Source organism: Podarcis pityusensis (assembly GCF_964106645.2).
Source record: "Podarcis pityusensis genome assembly, chromosome: 2".
In the NCBI taxonomy this organism is placed as follows: Eukaryota; Metazoa; Chordata; class Lepidosauria; order Squamata; family Lacertidae; genus Podarcis; species Podarcis pityusensis.
The window spans coordinates 45,981,160-46,000,490 of record NC_138029.1 but is presented as its reverse complement, the minus strand read 5'-3'; the positions used below and the strand labels follow the sequence as shown (position 1 = coordinate 46,000,490).

Here is a 19,331-nt window from a genome sequence, read left to right as displayed (position 1 = left end):
CACACACACACACAAGCTGAGTCACATCAGTAGTCCTGCTCATCTGCCTCTCCCATCATTGGCATACAGTCCCTCAAATGTCACCCAAAAGGGAATACAGCCCTCTTAAGAAAGATTCCCCAGCCCAGGGCTGTATGCTCTCTGTATGAGGAGTTGCGTCTGATCTGTTACATTTAAAAAAATAATAATAATCCTATTTCTGGCGTGACAAATTGACCTGGCTGCTCAGCCATGCTCATGCTTGAGCTATTTTGATATGAGATCATACCTCAGCCATTGGACTCTTTTATCAGGCCCTGTCCAAGTGAACTGATCTCTGATCAGTCATTTGACTGATTAATTCATTGTTAGCATTGTCCAATCAGCTGTTCCACCTTCTGTGCTTGTCACTTTTGGATAAGCTGTTTGTGCAATTAGTAGTCCTTTTTACAGCCGTTTTACCAGGCTAACTGCTCAGCCATCACCCTTGATTGGCTCCTGTCAGAATATAATTGATTGCCCTTTCCCATTCTTTATTCTTACAGTACATTCTCTCTCGCCACCCTGCCCCCTCTCTCTTGCAGTCTAGCTCTGCTGCATTCTAATCAGGACCTTTGGCTGCTTTATTCTCAGGTCTAAAAAATTAAGCTTCTTTCTTTGGTTCTTTTGCTCTTTCTTTGCTCTCTTTTTTTGTATGTGAGGTAAGTTGCTTATCTATTAAAAACAATGTACAATTCATAAAGGATATATTTTCATACAGTAAAGAAAAGGTCAGAAAACAACACCAAATTCAGTGGCTGGCAATCACATTTTAAATCTGAAACTCAAGAGTGTTAAAAGCTCTTTGTAAATAAAAAACTTTTAACTTGACAGCAAAACAAATAAATAAATAGGGAAGCTCAGTATATTTAGCAAGGTAGCCTGTCTTGTCTGTCTAACCTGTTAACCTTTTCATGCAGTCATATTATTCTTTATTGATACCAAAACACACCTTTTGTCATCAATGTTGTTATTCTCTCTCTCTCTCTCTCTCTCTCTCTCTCTCTCTCTCACACACACACACACACACACACATACAAACACACACACATTATCATCATCATCTTCAGAATCTGTGCACTGTACTACATATACATTCACCAGGTGGCTTATGATAATTCTACTAAATAATTCTATATTAATAAACCATCAGCCTCTAAAACTGCACCTAAGTTCAAAGAAAAGTCCTTGGGCAGATGTTCCACGTACACAGAACTGGGCCCAGAGAAGTGCGAGAAGAGTTCTATTTGTACAAGAGCATTTTCCCAGTCCTTACTCCCCACAGAAGCCTTCTTGCCTCCCCCTCCCCACATTTCATCAGGAAGGTCAGGGGACAAAGAAAAGCACTGGATGTGGGATTCACTGGTGAACTGGTAGAATTTGAGAGTCTCCATTTTCTTTGAAGATGTGGGGATTCCCTTCCAGATCCAGAGTGTGTGGCTGGGCCTTGGCTTCTCTTCCTGAGCAGGCTGGTTGGAGAAGGGCGCTTGGGTTGACAAGCAAGATCTGACCTTCTGAAATCCCAAGGTTTAGGGAGAAGGGTGGGGATACTGCCAGGCAATAGTCCAGAATGGAGAGTCACTGGAGACAGGGAACAGCCTTTGGCTGTTCCAGAGAGGATGTTAATCAGGTCTCCTTCAGTGCTGAGGGCCACTGCAGGACCCTATTCCTCTTCTTCTGAAAAGGTCTGGAGACTAAGCACTGGTAGGACCTGACACTTAGGCAATATTCAAAAGAATTTTGGTTCAGATAAGGAGGAAGTGACTTTTCTGAACACACACACACACCATTCTGAAACTTAGAAACTTCACAAGTTAAGACTGACTCCCATCAGTTCATCAATTAAAATCTTAGTTGAACTGGTTGAAGAAATAACAAATCCATCAGTTGAATGAATGAATGAATGGATGGATGAATAAAATAAACTGCAGTCCTATATGAGTGGTATTCAGTTGTGGTGTGTGCCCCACTTGCCCCACAGACAACCTGTGTGATGTTGGATCTTGTCCTAGGTATTTGCATAGACCTATGTATGGTAAACTTAAGTCTTTATTCAAAAGCTCCCATACATACAGGTCTGATTAATACTCTCACCACTCAAATATTGCAGCTTTTCAATTGCCTTTATGTGCTTTGCTTTCTGTTTATTTCTATTGCTTTTGATGCTTTTCTTAACTTTTACATCTCCGGTTTCAACCTTCTTCCACCTTCTTCCATTGAGTGGTTCTTGGTATCTAATTGTTCTATATCCTGCCTGAGCCTTCCTCAGAGAAATCCCCCCCTCCCCACTTCTGGATATTGGTACTGCAGCTTCCTTCAATATCTTTGTTTCACATTTTCCAATGAATGAGCTGCCCACTTCCTACTGCTGCAAGCTCAATTGCCCTTTTAGTCCAATCTCCTGCTGGCTAATCACTTGAGGGCTTTTTCTCTCTGCAATCCTGTTATTATCTGATCAGTTACATCAATCCTCCAGTTTTGCTACTAGATTATTGTAGTTCCTGCTGTCTAGTCATTCTATTGAACTTGAATCAATTCCAGTTCTCTTCTTAAATAATCAAACCAAGATAGCAGCAAATATTTCAATCTGACTGAATTCCTGGCAACGGTATTAGACTGCAAAGCATTTAACAGACTCCATTTTTGTTGAGCCAACATAATTTATTTAAATGCTTAAAGACACAGATATCGAATAAAGTTTCTAATTTTGGTAAATAAATTGAAAGGCGGCTATAACGCAATTTCTGCTGAATAAAAAAACTGGACTTAATAGTTTGCAGATAAAATACATAATGGGTAATTTTATAGCGAATGGTGTAACATTTGTCAGCTTCTTTACATAATATTTTGTGTTTCAGCTAATATCACTTAACTCTAATTTATATTAAACCACCGTATTTTTCGCTCCATAAGATGCACAGGACCATAAGACACACCTAGTTTTTAGAGGAGGAAAACAAGAAAAACAATATTCTGAAGAGAGAGGGAGAGCTCACATTTGTGTGTTCCTGTGGCGGGCAGCTGCCTTGCCTCACCTCCGAGTCGACGCCGGAACCAGAGCAAAAAGAGGAGGAGGAGCGCCGGGGCAGGAGCCGTGTAAGCGGCTCTCCCTTTGCTTGAATTACACACGTGTAAAGCACGATCTGTGCAGAGCGTGTCAGCAGCTCTTGCTTTACTGGCTTCACAATGAGCCGGATTACAATCACAAGTGTAGGGTGGGTCTTAAAACATACAGTGCAGGGGTCAGAGGCAAGGGCAGAAGCGAAGACACTTGATTCAGGCAGTGGATCTGAGCCTCTCCCCTCCCCTGTCTTTATACTGCTGCCAGCCCCACTGAGGCATCGCCCACATTCCTCACACAGCCTCATTGCTGTGTTGTGGTGGCAGCCAGCACAGCCACAGGTGTGGGTACCATTGCGGTGATGGGGCTGGAAGCAGTGCAGGGGCAGGAATAGGGTGGGGACCTGGACCTGTGTGGTGGGGTGGGTGTTGTGGGGTGGAGGTGGCAGCACTGGGGAGGGGGTGGTGTTGGGCTTGATCCTGCTGCAAGCTACCTGCACAAAGTCACTTTCAAATGGGGCTGCCATCCGTCCCTCCTTCCAGCTCATTGTAAAGCCAGCAAGAGCCGCAGGCACGCTCTGCACGGCTGTTGCTTTAAAGCGAGAGCTGCGCAGAGAGTTTTAGCGGCAGTGGCTCTTGCTGGCTTTACAATGAGCCGGAAGGAGGGACGGATGGCAGCCCCGTCCATCCCTCCTCCCGCCTCACTGTAAAGCCAGCGAGCGGTGGACAGGAGCCATGGCTCTGGCTGTGGAGGCATCCCTCAGCTCATGACTGCAGCAGCAGCCGAGGGATCCTTCTGCCGTCCGCTGCATTCTCTCCATAAGATGCACAGATATTTCCCCTTACTTTTTAGTCTTATAGAGTGAAAGGTATTTGTTTTTAACTGTCCTGATCTTTCTTTTACACGTTGTCCTGTTTCTTTCTTATTTTTTAAATATATTTTTATTAAAGATTTCTTGGTTTACAAAAGTATGCACAATGTCTCTTTTTTCAAATTACGTTTTCTACAGATCAATTTCCTTTGCTGAGACATTAGTATTACATTAGGAAGAAAAGGAGGAAAGACGTGGAGGGGGGTATGGTGAGCGGGGTGAGGCTGAGATAAGGCAAGTAGCCTTCAGCTCTATTCTGAGCCTGAGGTGATTCCTCCTCCCCCCATTTCTACTGTAAATTAGGGGTGAGGAACCTCTGGTTTGTTAGAAATTTTTGGCCCACCAAGACTCTCCCCTTTGGCAAATGAAGCAGTTTTGGGAAAGCCATGTTCACTCACCCTACACCTGATGTCATAAGGTAAGGGTGGGGCTTAACTGAAAGGGTGGGACTTGTCCCAAGCACCTTTGTGCAATTCCTGACAACCAGCTAGCTCCTCCCTCCATCTCTTCCAAATGTTTGCGGTACAAAACACAGAAAGTTGATTATTTATGGAACAATGGAACAATCATTCATAACTGTTATGTACTAAGCTTGGATCCTGGAACAATAGGCAGGTAGGATCTTAGAATGCTTGCAGGAGAAGACCAATCACGCTTCAGGAGAAAGTTAATCAGCCTATTAGGCTGATAGGATCGTAGAATGCAACAACTGATTGGCCTGCAGGAGAAGACCAATCAGGCTCCAGGAGGGAAGCAGAATCAGCCAATCAGATGGGACTCATTGTGCAAATGATGTATATAAAGGCTTGAGGTTTTTTTGGGGGGGGAATTCAATCACTGTTTTACAAGCTGCAATAAAGAGCATGAAATCACTGCAGGACTCCAAGTATATTTCAATAATGAAAGTTTATCTTTCAGTAGGTTTAGGTTGCTTTCATTCAAATTTATCACAGTGACCATGATTTCCAAACAAGGAACCTCTGAATAAGGAAGAATATTCTCTTATCAGGAGACTACTTTAAAATAGATGGCTTTCTCTCCTTGTTAAGCTTGCTATTTCAGACTGCAAGTGACTAATACTGTAGGTTCTTATATAATAAGCCTTTGATGATGGCAGGAAGCATGCCTTTTCTTTTCCCTTTCGGGGGGTATTTTATTCATAACAAGTACCATTTAATTACAGCAGTTAAAATGAGATTTATTTAGAAAGCAAAGCTTATTTTCAGACATTTTACAAAGGCCTGGTTCACGCAGCATGGTAAGTCGAACTATGGTAATTTTGAGAGATGAGCTTTCTCATACTGGCTACAGATTGTGGTTGGTGATGAGACAGCTTAGCTAAGAGCTTGGCTTTTGATGACATGCTAAACCAAACTTGGCTCAGATCTGTTCAGCAGAGGAACAAAAATAGGACTAGAGAGAAGCAGAGCACCCATTAGCAGCCCCCCAATAACCAGCATAATTGCATGGTCCCAGTAAGCTATAGATTGGGTTGTGATGCTTAACATATCATGTAGCTAGCATGGTTTAGCATTGTATGAGAACACAGCCAATGTCCCTATGTACTTAATTTCCATTCATTTTACAAGGATCTCTGAAGTTAGAGTTTCAACATGTGCGTGTCAATATATTCAGCATTTCATTCTTGTCTCAACAATGAATTATTCAGCTGTGTTTTGAAATAATAATTTCTTTAGAATGGATTATTAATTTCATTTTCCTCTTTCCCTACATTTTAGTGACTTCTTTTACTATTCCCCCCCAAAATAGCTGCTTCCATCAAAAAAAATTTCCCTCGACCTTATAGATCTTTCATATACTACATGATTTTTTTTCTTAAAAAAAAAAATAAAGATACTCTTTCATTGTAGAGGGTGGAAGATTTTGGTATGCTAGCTATTCTGAAACTGACTTGACCAAAGAAAAAAGAAAAGAAAGAAATATGCACATATGCCACACTGCTAGTCACTCCGCTCACAGGGGACAGTTGCAAAGAACATGATTTGAGCATCTGCTGTTAACAGACAAACACAAATAACAACAAAGGACAGTACTTGTAGATGTGTTGAGGGTGGGGGAACCCATCAAATGACTCAATTATATATATTTTGTACATGATCTGAGGTCACATCTCCACCATACATTTGATGCACTATGATCCCATTTGAAACAATCATAATTTCCCCCAAAGAATCCTGGGAACTAAGGCTTGTTAAGATGTTGGGAGCTGAGAAGAAGGACTGACTGTTAAACCACTCTGGGAACTGTAGTTCTGTCAGGGAAATAAGGGGTCCCTTAACAACACCCTTAACAACCTTCACTTCTCGGGAGTCTTTGGCTCTTAAAGTGGCTCTTAAAGTGGTATAGGGAGTGGGTGGCACTGGGATCTAAACCACAGAGCCTCTTGGGCTTGCCGATCGGAAAGTTAGCAGTTCGAATCCCCATGATGGGATGAACTCTTGTTACTCTGTCCCAGCTTCTGCCAACCTAGCAGCTCAAAAGCACACCAGTGCAAGTACAGTGGTACCTCGGGTTAAGTACTTAATTCGTTCCGGAGGTCCGTTCTTAAGCTGAAACTGTTCTTAACCTGAGGTACCACTTTAGCTAATGGAGCCTCCTGCTGCCGCTGCGCCACTGGAGCACAATTTCTGTTCACATCCTGAAGCAAAGTTCTAAACCCGAGGTAATATTTCTGGGTTAGTGGAGTCTGTAACCTGAAGCGTATGTAAGCGTATGTAACCTGAGGTACCACTGTAGATAAATAGGTTTCCATGCACGCTGGCACTCATCATGATGTCCTCTTGTGCCAGAAGCGGTTTAGTCATGCTGTCCACATGACCCAGAAAACTGTTTGCACCCCATAGTCAAGTTTGACTGGACTTAACCATCCAAGGATCCTTTACCTTTACCTTTTTATTAGTACTGCTTTAAGTGTGTGGTATGGAAATGTTCTTTGTTGTTGTTTGTGATGGTTTTATAATGCTTGTTTTTTAATGTTCAGTTCATGTTCTGCGCAACTGGCACCTATGCACAGAGGCATTATGTGTTTTAAAGGCCCGCAGTGGTCTAATGATGCTTTCAGAATTGGGTGTGGTTGTGACCTGCGTTATTGCTTGTAACTGGAGGCTGCCTAGTGCTTACTTCCTTAGGCGGTCAAGAAGAATGGGTACAAAGCACAATAGACGCATGGGCAAAATGTGCTGGTTACATAAATGTTTGCTTTATCACAGTTTGGGAATGGTAAGTCAGAAACATAGCACACAGCAGTGAAAAGGATGCTTTTTTTGTGAGTATCATCTCTGTTACTGCAAAGATTGCTGTTGATGGGGAATGATATAGCAAGGATAGTGGCTGCCAAAACATTTTCAGCAAAATGTCACCCAATCCTGATAACAGATTTCAGCGAACAGTGATGATGAACATTCAAAAGGCTGCCACTGCAGAGCTCAAATGTTTTGCTAAATATTTGCAGCCTCAAAATTAATTAGGAGTTCCAGCATTTTTGTGTTTTTGCTATGTAGAATGGTGCAGGCATTTTACCACAAAACATCTGCCTCTGGTAGAGTGCGGAGCAGGTCTTTGGAGATTTGGCTTCAGATTTGCACACAGCCGTCGCAACATGGCTTTGGGTGATCAATCACCACCTTTCTGTTTCACTTTTGTATCATAACATTGTAATAGCAGTGAGTGCTATGAGGATTGGAGGTATAGAGAATTGTCACCTGCCCTGAACTTGCAATCGACAGCTAGCAGATTATACAATTATATGATTTGCTACTCATTATACTTAAGGTCTGCACTTTACTGTAGTGTTCTTTGATCCAAGAATACTAATTGCATTACACTTTGGCTGGTAGATTGAATGAAGATTGCCTTTTCAAATTCTTTTAGTGGGAAAAGTTGTAGGTCAATGAAAGAGATGGTGATTTGTATGCAAAATGTCCCTGATACAAACCCTCATATCTGCAGGTGGGGTTGACAAAGCCCCTTACCCCAAACTCTGAGAGTCACTGTTAGTGTACACCAGGCATGGCCAAACTTGGCCCTCCAGCTGTTTTGGGACTACAGCTCCCACCATTCCTAGCTAACAGGACCAGGGGACAGGGATGATGGGAATTGTAATCCCAAAATAGCTGGAGGGCCAAGTTTGGCCATGCCTGGTGTAGACCAAAGGTAGCCAAGGGGGTGGCCTCCAGTTATTGCTGTACTACAGGTGACTGGGGCTGATGGAAGTTGTAGTCCAAAATCATATAGAGGCAACCATATTGACTGCCATGAATTGTATCCAACATAGCATTCCACAAGTGTTCTGTCAGCTCAGGGATCTCTGCTTGAGCAACAGAACATTCTTCCCCCTCTCTTCCTCCTGCTTGTCCCCTAAATCTGTTCTCGGTGTTCCCACAATCCTCTGGGGCAAACTAGGAGAGAACATGTGACACATTGGCACATGAGAAGAAGTTCCGCTGCACATGCAGAAATCCTTATGCTCTTGAAACAGTAATTGCATACCCTTCAACATTTCTCCAATGAAAATAGGGCTGTCCTGTTCCAGTATGATTTATTATTACTATTATTTGTAAGAGAATTGTAAGAGTTGCAAGGGACCCTAAGGGTCATCTGGTCAAACCCCATAGCCCTGGAGTTATGCCATAACCCTGGGTTTAACATTATTTATTAATTGTGTTATGGAAACTGGAAATTTTTGATAAGCAATGTCAGGGCCATTTGTTTAATCCCAAAGGACTGAATGCTCAAAAGTTGCTACATTGCTCATTAAAGATGATTTTAAAAAGTGAAACAGAACTCCACCACTTTCTCTGGCAAATTGTTTATAATATAATCTCTATTAGGAGACAAAAAGTTAACACAATTTCAGAACCCAGGCTTCCTTTTTAGAAAACTCATTTATTCAAAGCTAGGCTTTTAATTAGTGCTCCAGATACAATCCTTAGTTGCTAGATTAATTGCAGAAAGCCTGCTCATTGTTTCAAATCCCCAGAGATATTTTTAAATCTAGTGGGCAGTAAGACTGCCATCTGTTTTGTTGGCTGATGGCTGCTTCTTACTGGAATAATTAAAACTCAGAATATCCCATTTAGAGACATGGGTTTTTCTTCTGATCTGCCATTCATGCCTTCCACCAACTTTTTTTGCCACCACACCTGCACCAGCTGGCTAAATAATATGAACAAACTGCCTCCCTATCTGGTTCAAAGAGCAGTAGCAATGAATGGCATGGAAATTACAGCTGTGCATCTTTGAGTTAGAGAATTGCTTTGGAAAGGATGTTCTTTAAATTGAGAGCCTTTAAATAACACTAGTCTTCAATTTCCTTGTGTTGCTGTAAATATACACTAGCCAGAATTTGCTGCCTCATTTCTTAGATTCTCTGGACTCACTGAATATAACTAAATACTATCCTCCGGGTGTGTATGCGTGTGTGTGTATAGATATATACAATTTTATATTTGGAACTGAGCTGAACAGTCTCTATTAAGCAACTTTGCCGAGAAAAGAAAGGCTAATTGAAGATTAGCCAGCCACCTCTTTCTTTCTTTTTCAAAATATCTCTCTTCACTGCTTTAAAAATGTACATAAATATGAGGCTGCTCCTCATCTGCACTGTTGCCAAAAATCACAGTTACATATTTAGAAAAACCAGCAATTCTTTTAGATAAATTTGCATGTTGTATATAATTTTGGAGGTAGATGTGTTGGATTTATGTATTACGATTTGCCAATACTCTTTTAAGAACATTTGGATTTGATATGCTTTGACGGTTCACTTTCACAACTCAGGGGATGTGCAGGGGCTGGAGTGAGGGGAGACTAGAAACTATAAGTCTCATTGCACAATAGGAGTTTCATTGTGCAAGTAGGCAGCTAAGTGGTAGCCAGTGCAACTCATTCAACAATGTGATAGTGCATTGATGATATCTTGTCCCAGTGAACAGTCGAGCCTCCACATTTTGCACTAGCTGCAGCTTCTGAGTTAAACTCAAGGGTAGCCCCACACAGAGTGCACTGCAGGAATCCAGTTTAGAAGTTACCAGTGCATGAATGATAGCAGTCAGAATATCCCGGTCCAGAAATGGCTACAGCTGTCTTACCAGCTGATTCTGGTAAAAAGTACTCACAGCCAATGAGGTCACCTGGGCCTTTGGTAACAGATGGATCCAGGAGCACTGCTGGACTACAAACCTGTCCCTTCAGTGGGAATATAGCCCAATCCAAAGTAGACGATTGATTAGTTAGCTGGACCTGGGAACTGCTCATCCACAGTGCCTCCATCTTGCTAGGATTCAGAGTCAGTGTATTAGCACTGCTAGGATTCAGAGTCAGTGTATTAGCACTGCTAGGATTCAGAGTCAGTGTATTAGCACTCATCCGTCCCATCACCAAGTCTAGGCACAATATCATTTATGTAAAATTATATTAAACTACCTCATTTACAGATATTAAAATATCCCCCATTTCTAAATGAATTATGTAGGTAACCAGAACCAGGAAGTGAATACCAGTAATTTTTTGTGCATTGGGAACACCACAGGGTGAAAAGTAACTTGGGAACATAATCCAGGTAAGTCAAACAGCAGGCGTACGGTAAGTACATACACCACCATTGCTCAAAATGAAAGCTTCTCTCAACAGCAAAAAACTGACAGGGTGCCATTGTACATGTAGTTTGCTCCTTATATACATTCTTGTACATAGACAAACAACATGCTGGTTTAACACCAAAGCAGAAAAGCTTGTTTATGAGAAGTTATGACAAACTTTAGTACAGTGGTACCTCAGGTTACATATGCTTCAGGTTACAGACTCCGCTAACCCAGAAATAGTGCTTCAGGTTAAGAACTTTGCTTCAGGATGAGAACAGAAATCGTGCTCCGGCGGCATGGCAGCAGCAGGAGGCCCAATTAGCTAAAGTGGTGCTTCAGGTTAAGAACAGTTTCAGGTTAAGTATGAACCTCTAGAACGAATTAAGTACTTAACCTGAGGTACCACTGTAATATCACTGGTCTTTTTATACTATTTTCAACAGTTAAAAGATAATAGCTATTTAGCCAAGAATATATTACCCCTCCCTTTCTTACATATTGCCTTTTCAAAGCTATTAGTGTGATATTAATGTTTTCTAAGGTATCCCCTGTGAACAACAGATTCCACATTAAGCGGAGGGATTCTATACGAGAAAATGCAAACTGTATATCCTTTCTGCCTATGCTTTTACTGAGGTGGACCTGGAGGATGTAGCTTAGCAAACTGTGGGTGGTTGAAAGGATGGCAGAGAGTTTTTGAATAACACAGTATTTTGTTCTGAACTGGATGTTCTTTTTAGAAATCAGATACCAAATGCATAAAGCCATTGGGGTTAAAAGGGGAGCACACTGTCTCTTTGCCTGAGCATTACTAGGGCTGGCCCAGGAGATTTTGCTACCTGAGGCAGCTGAGATCCTTCCCCCTGCCAATTCCATGTACAGAAGCTGACTAATCTGGCAGATGAAGCAGTTTTTATATTATTATTTTTATAGGGGAAGAAAACTTGATAAATTATGATGCAGATTTCAGTACAGCACCAGTTTTCCCTGTCAATTACTCATTTTGTGCCATTCCTTCTGGATTAGAACTGTGGGTGACCTAAGGCTTTCAGGAAATCACAAACTGAACAGGAGGCCATTACACATGTCCACAAGGCCAGTCCAATTGGGTCATGTGACATCATCTTCAAAAGCAAATAAAGCCAATTGTGGGTGGTGGGGATGGTCTCTGAATCAATCAAATGGGGCACAGAAGGAATCAAGACACACCATGAAGGACAAAGAATATTTTCAGTAAAATGGAAGGATCAAAACAATTTGTTTCAGTACGCTGAAGGGCTCATCCATCACTTAGGTGCCCATCCATGAGGTGGGGGAGAAAGACAGAGGAGCTTCATGGATATTTCCTTTGTGGTGCCACATTGACATTTTATAACTATTTCCCCAGACTGTATTGATCCAAGGAATTGAGTGACTCTCTCCTCAGAGCACCATAAATAAACTTATTATTGCTTTTCAAAAATGCCGTTTTCAAACTAATACTATTGGTACTACCATTCAGTTCCAGTATTTGAATTTCTCTTTTTTCACTATCAGTACCATGGATAATGTTTCACACAGCCTGTTCCAGGCTAATGCATCAACATTTCTTTCTTTTCTTTTTCTCCCCCCCCCCTTTTTCTTTTCTGTTTTTTTTAAAAAACCCTATTTGTACAAAATGAAATTTCCCAAGTGGACCCAAATACACTTCTTGGTTGTTTGAAACCGTATACCTAGTGTGCTCTCAAGTCAATGTTTTATGCATAGCCAGGAAAGTGCTGATAAAGCATTCCTTTGTATAAACAGGAAAACAGCTCAGGCAAGATGTATTTTCATGCCTCATTAAAAATGTATCTTAATACAAATGGCAGGCACATTTTAAGAAAACTGAGGGAACGTTTAGCTTTATTTTATGTTTTTCTACTATGAAAGAGAACTGAGGATGTAAATCTTCCATGTTTCCTTCAGGTCTGTGTGCTTCCTTTCCTCTTTCCACATTCCTCTTCCCTATAAATAATAATAATAATAATAAATTTTTATTTATACCCCACCCTCCCCGGTTCAGAAAACCGGGCTCAGGAAGGCCAACAACAAATTTAAAACACTTAATTGTGATACAACAAAAAACAGCATAAAAAACAGTATAAAAGCATGAATAACAATAAATTCAAAGTTCAAAAATCAATTGGGGGGGGGGGGAAATCCATCCAATAAACATTAGATGGTCACCAGGGCTAGCTGGCTAAATTAGTCCTATTTGGGCCAGCGAGGAGGCCAGGGGAGAATTAGCTGTGGGGTCCCAGAGCAGGTAATCTTCATAAAAAGGGGAGAGGGGAATAAAAGATCAGGCTAAATTCAAATTGAAAGCCAGGCGGAATAGCTCTGTTTTACGGGCCCTGTGGAAGGAGGTTAAATCCTGCAGGGCCCTAGTCTCATAGGACAGAGCATTCCACCAGGTCGGAGCCATCACTGAGAAGGCCCTGGCCCTGGTGGAGAATAGTCTGACTATTCATGTACCTTAAGGTCTTCTGTGGGACATACCAGGAGAGGCGGTCCCGTAAATATGAGGACCCTAAGCCACAAAGGGCTTAATGTCCTCTGACTTTCTCCTTGAACTCACTGCTAGAAATGTCTTTGAACGTTCTTGATTTTAACACAGAAGTGTGTTGACAGGACCTCTTAGCAATCTTCCACGGGAAATTATCTGTGCCTCTGATTTTTAATAAATATTTGCCAAATACTTGCTGTGGGTCATTCCTAAGTTAGCAGTCCTATGCACAGTGTTATATAGGAAGCAGTGTTTCCAAAGTCATGCAGGGCGTAGTCCATTAAGGATTTAAAAATGCACGAAGAGCATCTCGAATGAGATCCAAAATGCAGTAGATGTGACAAATGGGTGCTGTCCTAGCGCCTACTTGATGAAAAACTTGAACTCTGATTAGGTTTTCTGCCAGAACGTTAAATGCTCAGATTAGTGCAGTACATAAGCAAAGAAAGGGTCAAATTTTCAACAAGTGGCTAAGCAGGTTATGACATGGATCTGCCAAGTGACACGACTCCTAGGTTTCTGTGGTGTTTGTTTGCATTGGGCAAACTCCTCCAGATGGGTGGGGCTTGAGCTGTGTTTTGCACCAGTGTTGGTGTCTCTTTGTCCTAGGCGATGGAGAAGGTGGCAGCTCAGATCCAGCCAGAGTGTATCATGTCTCCTGTGTGGGCAGAGGCTCATCTGTAGAAACTGATGGAAGGACAGGTGTTGACAATGCAGGAGGCAGTGCTGAGGCTGGAGGCAAGGTTGGTATGGGGTGACTTGGAGCTAGGATGGCAGGTGGGACTGGCAAGGGACAAAGGGATGGCAAGCCACTGGGTCCCGATGTTAGAATTCCTGCTCCATGATTGTAGTCATTGGATTGTTGTCTTTCACATGACGGTGTATGTTTTGACTCCACAAAGTGGGAAGTGACGGAGACAGGATGTTTGTGTTACTGTGTTCCATGAAGTGGGACTATTGTCCTTTGTTCTTTTTCTCTTTGCTGTCTGATGCTAGAGAGGGAGCCATGTTGCAGTACTCCATGTGTGTTTATATGTAAATAAAGTAGATTAGCCAAAATGCTGAGTTGCTGAGGTCTGTCACGTGAACTGCGCAGACTCTGCAGATCCCTAAGTGTGCCGGTGTCTATTGGCATCGGTCGCTGCAATGTTCGGGCTGAAGAAAGCACCACCCATACACACAAGGCAAATATTAGAGGCTCGCAGGAACCCCAAGTACAGCGGGGGAAGGGGACTAAGAGAAGCCCAAACACAGCTCTGGGAGGAGTGAGCATGTTCAGTGGACACAGAATGGCAACTGATTGCTGAGGGAGAATAAAGTAGACTGTCTGGAAGAGACTCTCTGAACAGGAGCATTTCAAACAAAAAGTTTAATTAAGTTTAACTAATTAAGTTAATAAATGTGAATAGTTTGACTTTAACAAAAACCATAAAACTTTGTTTCCAGGTTCCCATGAAAGAATATTTTGGAGGCTCGTTTGAGATTGAAAACCCTCGCATAAAATCACACTGTAAATTACTGACAAAACTAGCCAAGACCCCCCCCCCAACCCTTTGGCTTGAGTTTTAACCACAAAAGTCTATTTCCCCTTGTTATTTGGGAGTGTTCTATTGAGCAATGATTATCTATACAGCTCAGCAAGCTATCTCTGATAACACTTGGTACAAGAGACTTCATTGTGTTGGTGTCTGAATAGAATCATCCCGGAGAGAGGAAAAGATAGCCAATAGGAGGAAAATAATAATGTATAGATAGGATGTATAGAATAATGTGTGTGTGCGTGTGTGTGCGTGTGTGTGTGTAACACAAGGCAAAAAGGGACAAGAGACTGTTGCTTGAAGAGATGAAATGATTCTGTATCTCTGTGCATTTTGAAAACCACGAAAACAACTGTGTTCAAATGCAGCACAGTCCTGAATTTTTACCTGACATCTTTGTAACATGTAAAACAAAAAAAGATACTTTCCCTCTCAAAATTAAGCATCACCTGTGTGTGTTCCATTTGAAAAACTGTATAGGCATGAATATAAAGAACAACATCTAGAGGCAATGTGGTGTCATAGTTAAGGTGCCAGACTTAAGACCTGGAAAAACCAGGGTTCAAATCCCCACTTGGCCATGAAGCTCACTATGTGACCTTTCCTCAGTGTCACGCTATTCATTCTTCAAGATGCTTTTACGTCTGTATTCAAAATACAGTGGTACCTCGGGTTACATAAGCTTCAGGTTACATACGCTTCAGGTTACAGACTCCGCTAACCCAGAAATAGTGCTTCAGGTTAAGCACTTTGCTTCAGGATGAGAACAGAAATCATGCTCTGGCAGCGCGGCAGCAGCAGGAGGCCCCATTAGCTAAAGTGGTGCTTCAGGTTAAGAACAGTTTCAGGTTAAGTACAGACCTTTGGAACAAATTAAGTACTTAACCCGAGGTACCACTGTATGGAAGGAAAGGTATAGATAGTGAAATTTCTCAGCTACTTGAATGATCCATAACATCAGGATATGTTTTCAAATGCCTGACATGGTGTTGAAACTCCTTTCTGATCAAAAATTCACCACAGAATATCACTTCAATTTAGACTTGCAGAAGAATTTGTACAAATTCTGTCACTGATATATTGCTCCATTCAAAATGCACATGGCACCTAATTCTTACATAAATCTTTGCAATTTCATCTTCTGCTGAGATGGGCCATGAAGCTTCATTGATGCTACTCTCTGGTGATTAGTGCTGTCTTTACAGCCATTCTTATTTAACAGGGGTGGCTAACCCTGGCCCAAGGGGTCAATTCAGATCCCCAAGCATAGCTGTAAACTTTCCCCTTTTCTTGCATGGAATCCTATTCGGAATAAGGGGATTTCCCTTTAAAAAGGGGAAAGTTGACAGCTATGTCCCCAGGCAAATTTGGCTGCCCCCCAGACCCCACTGGTTTTCATAGCAAAAGGGGGGGATTATATATACTAAATTATACATAGTGAGGTAGATGGCCCAGCCAGAACCCTGATTTGGATGCAAATTATCCCTTCCTTAGTTATCAACAGTGTTATTTTTCTGGGGAAACAGGTGCCAAAACTCTTCTTTGTTCTCTTAGAATGGCAATGGAGCCCACCTGAGAGGTGCCAGAACTGAGTTCTGGTGGGTTCCAGCTGAAAAAAAGCCCTGGTTATCATACTGTTCGAGGAGTCTGGAGGGGTGATGTATGCATATGGGTGTTTGCAAGAGTGTGGGTGGTCACACTGGCTTGTGACCCCTAGAAAGTGAGTAAAGGGTGATTGAAGCCCTTGGGCCAGACCCTTTTTGCCACCTCCACAGTACATCACACTGGGAAGCAACACAATTCTAGCAGAAATTCTTGATCTATTATAAATCTCCCACCATTCAGCTTCATCGAATGACCCTGGGTTCTAGTACTATGACAGCAGGTGAAAAACCTCACTGTATACACTTTCTCAGCACTGTGCATAATGATGCACCACTAATACGGCCAAAGGTTGCCATTTTTTGTTTTTAAAAATGCTATGGAAAGCCACGGAAGAAGGCTCTCCTTGCCTTGTGATCAATGTCCACAAACAAAGTAGGCAGTAAGAGCAGGGAACGTTTACTGCATAAAATGGGGGTGTAGACTTTCAAAGCTAAGACGAATCCAGCTGTTTTATGGGACATTTGTCTTGTGCTTGCTAGGTTAGCTTACGATGCAGATAAGCCAACCAAACAAATTACCCCCAGTTTAAGTCCTGTCTGACAAAAGGGAAAGAGATGAGGAGATGATTAAAAGGAATGGTCCACAAGATTAAAACAATTTCATTTCTTCTGCTTCTCAGCGTAGCACCAGTGCCAGCTTTGCTCCATACATCACATAGCAGGAGGTAGACAGCAGCTTCTGGGGGGGGGGGAGAGTGCCTTCTTGGATGAAACAACCTCATTATTTTATGGCAGAGCTTGATCTTCCTCAGCGCTCCCTATTCATTAGCTCAAGAGCATGAAAAAATAGTCCATGGCAGGTTTTATAAAAAAGAAAGAAAGAAAGATTCAAACTTTGGTGGGTAGGTAAAGGAACACCTTTTTTAAAACCTTAATTTCCATTTCACTGTTTCTTCCCAATTAGTTAGCAGTTATGTGAGTTTTAATTTTATTGCCACTAAACAAACGTTAAACAAATACACAACACCTCAATTACCATGGAAATGAATAACGGAGATATATTGGGTGAGCACTGTTCTCTGCTAATAGCAAATGGAGCCGTAGGGTTTTACCAAGATATTCCTCCTGATCTGTAATCATCAGATGGACAGGGATTTTATTTCAATATTTGTTTATCAGTGGTAACCCAGGTTGATGATGATGGTGCTGATTTGGTCAGAAGAGAGACAGAGTAGTGGTGCTTAAATCACATGCATAATTTGTGGTAATTATTCTTAAGGAACATATGGCACTGCCTTATATTTTAATTTCACTGCTGGGGAGGACCACCACTCAGTTGCAGCACAAAGATTTGCATAGGCAAGGTGTCAGGAACAGCTAATGGGCTTTGAAAGGAGCTTTAAAAGAGGATGGGGAAAATTTGGAGAATAAGACTATCAGTGCCTACTAGCCACAATGGCCATGTTCTACCTCCACTCCCAATGTGTTAGGCACAGAGCCAAACAGCAGCGTTTCCTAATGTTCTGCATTTGCTCTCACAGCCATTCCTCTTAAGATAACAATAATAACAATAAATTTAAAGGGACAATGGTGATCTTCCACCACCATATTTGTTATGGCCAATATTGATGCCCCCAAATAAACACACAGGGTGGGGAAAAACTGCTTTAAGGATTAGGACTACATTGTCCTTTCCTTCAACTTTGCCACTTTGGTCATGAAGTCCTTTCAAGAAAGAGTCTAACTGACTGTGCAGTCTAAGGCAGGCTCTTATCTTCAAATGCGGCTTCAACACTCTGACACCCAAAGAGAGATAATTCCTATCGGTACAGAAGCAGTTTCTAGAGGAAAAAAAGGGCAGACAAAAAATAAGTGCAAGCTTATTTTGCCAAAATTGACTTTCTGCACTGATTGGCTAAGGTGCTATTGCTAGCAGAGTCCCATAAAGTTACCTAAGTTCCAAAAACACTTTGTCTCAGGTTATTTCAAAATGGAGTCAGTCACGTACTGGCTTGGCTCTGAGGTTCAACCATGTGCCTTATTTTGCTTTTGGGGAAATGAAGAAAGAAAAGAAAGAGCAACAGATGGGATTAGTACTTTTTTTTAGGATGTCTCATATCCACTGGTAACAGAAACAGACTTTCACACTGACCACATCCCTGGTCAGTCACAGCAGGCAAAAGGCAGGCATGGGGAAACTAATCAGTGAAGATTGTGACAATACGATGCAAATCAGTCTACTGTAAAGCAGGGGGGCTAATCTGTCATCGCTCATCTATTGTTGGACTACAACTACAATCAGCCCTGATTATTGCACAGGTTGGCTGATGGGAGTTGCAATATGTGGAGAATCTGATTCCACCCAAATCTGTGGTCATCCCACCCCATTGCTACCACATTTTGGTGACCCCACCTGTCCTTCATTAACTATTTATTTTGCTATTATTTATGGAGGGGTGTCTTGTAAAGCAGTGTTTGCATCTTTCCTAAAGCTATAACCTCTCTTAAAATCCTTTTCCTTCTGCCCCTATGAATCTAGATGCCAGATCTAGATTGAATCTAGATGGCTGGGAGCTGGGGGCACTGTTATACAGCAGTTTCGCTCCTTCCTCCTGGGCCGTGTTCAGAAAGTGGTGGTGGGGGATGAGTGTTCAGACCCCTGAGCCCTCACTTGTGGGGTGCCTCAGGGTTCCGTCCTCTCCCCCATGCTTTTTAACATCTATATGAAGCCGCTGGGAGAGATCATCAGGGGGTTTGGACTGGGTGTCCATCAATATGCAGATGATACCCAGCTCTACCTCTCCTTCAAATCAGAACCAGTGAAGGCGGTGAAGGTCCTGTGTGAGTGCCTGGAGGCGGTTGGAGGATGGATGGCGGCTAATGGATTGAAGTTGAACCCTACAAGACAGAAGTACTGTTTTTGGGGGACAGGGGGCGGGCTGGTGTGGAGGACTCCCTGGTCCTGAATAGGGTAACTGTGCCCCTGAAGGACCAGGTACGCAGCCTGGGAGTCATTTTGGACTCACAGCTGTCCATGGAGGTGCAGGTCAATTCTGTATCCAGGGCAGCTGTCTACCAACTCCACCTGGTACGCAGGCTGAGACCCTACC

The 19,331-nt window shown here is 42.3% G+C and overlaps 1 long non-coding RNA gene across 1 annotated transcript in view; it reads right to left on the bottom strand.

Moving 5' to 3' along the window:
• The window catches only part of LOC308471363, a 62,023-nt gene that overhangs the window by 19,068 nt on the left and 23,624 nt on the right, over nt 1–19,331 (bottom strand). The gene's annotated exons all lie outside the window — the stretch shown is intronic.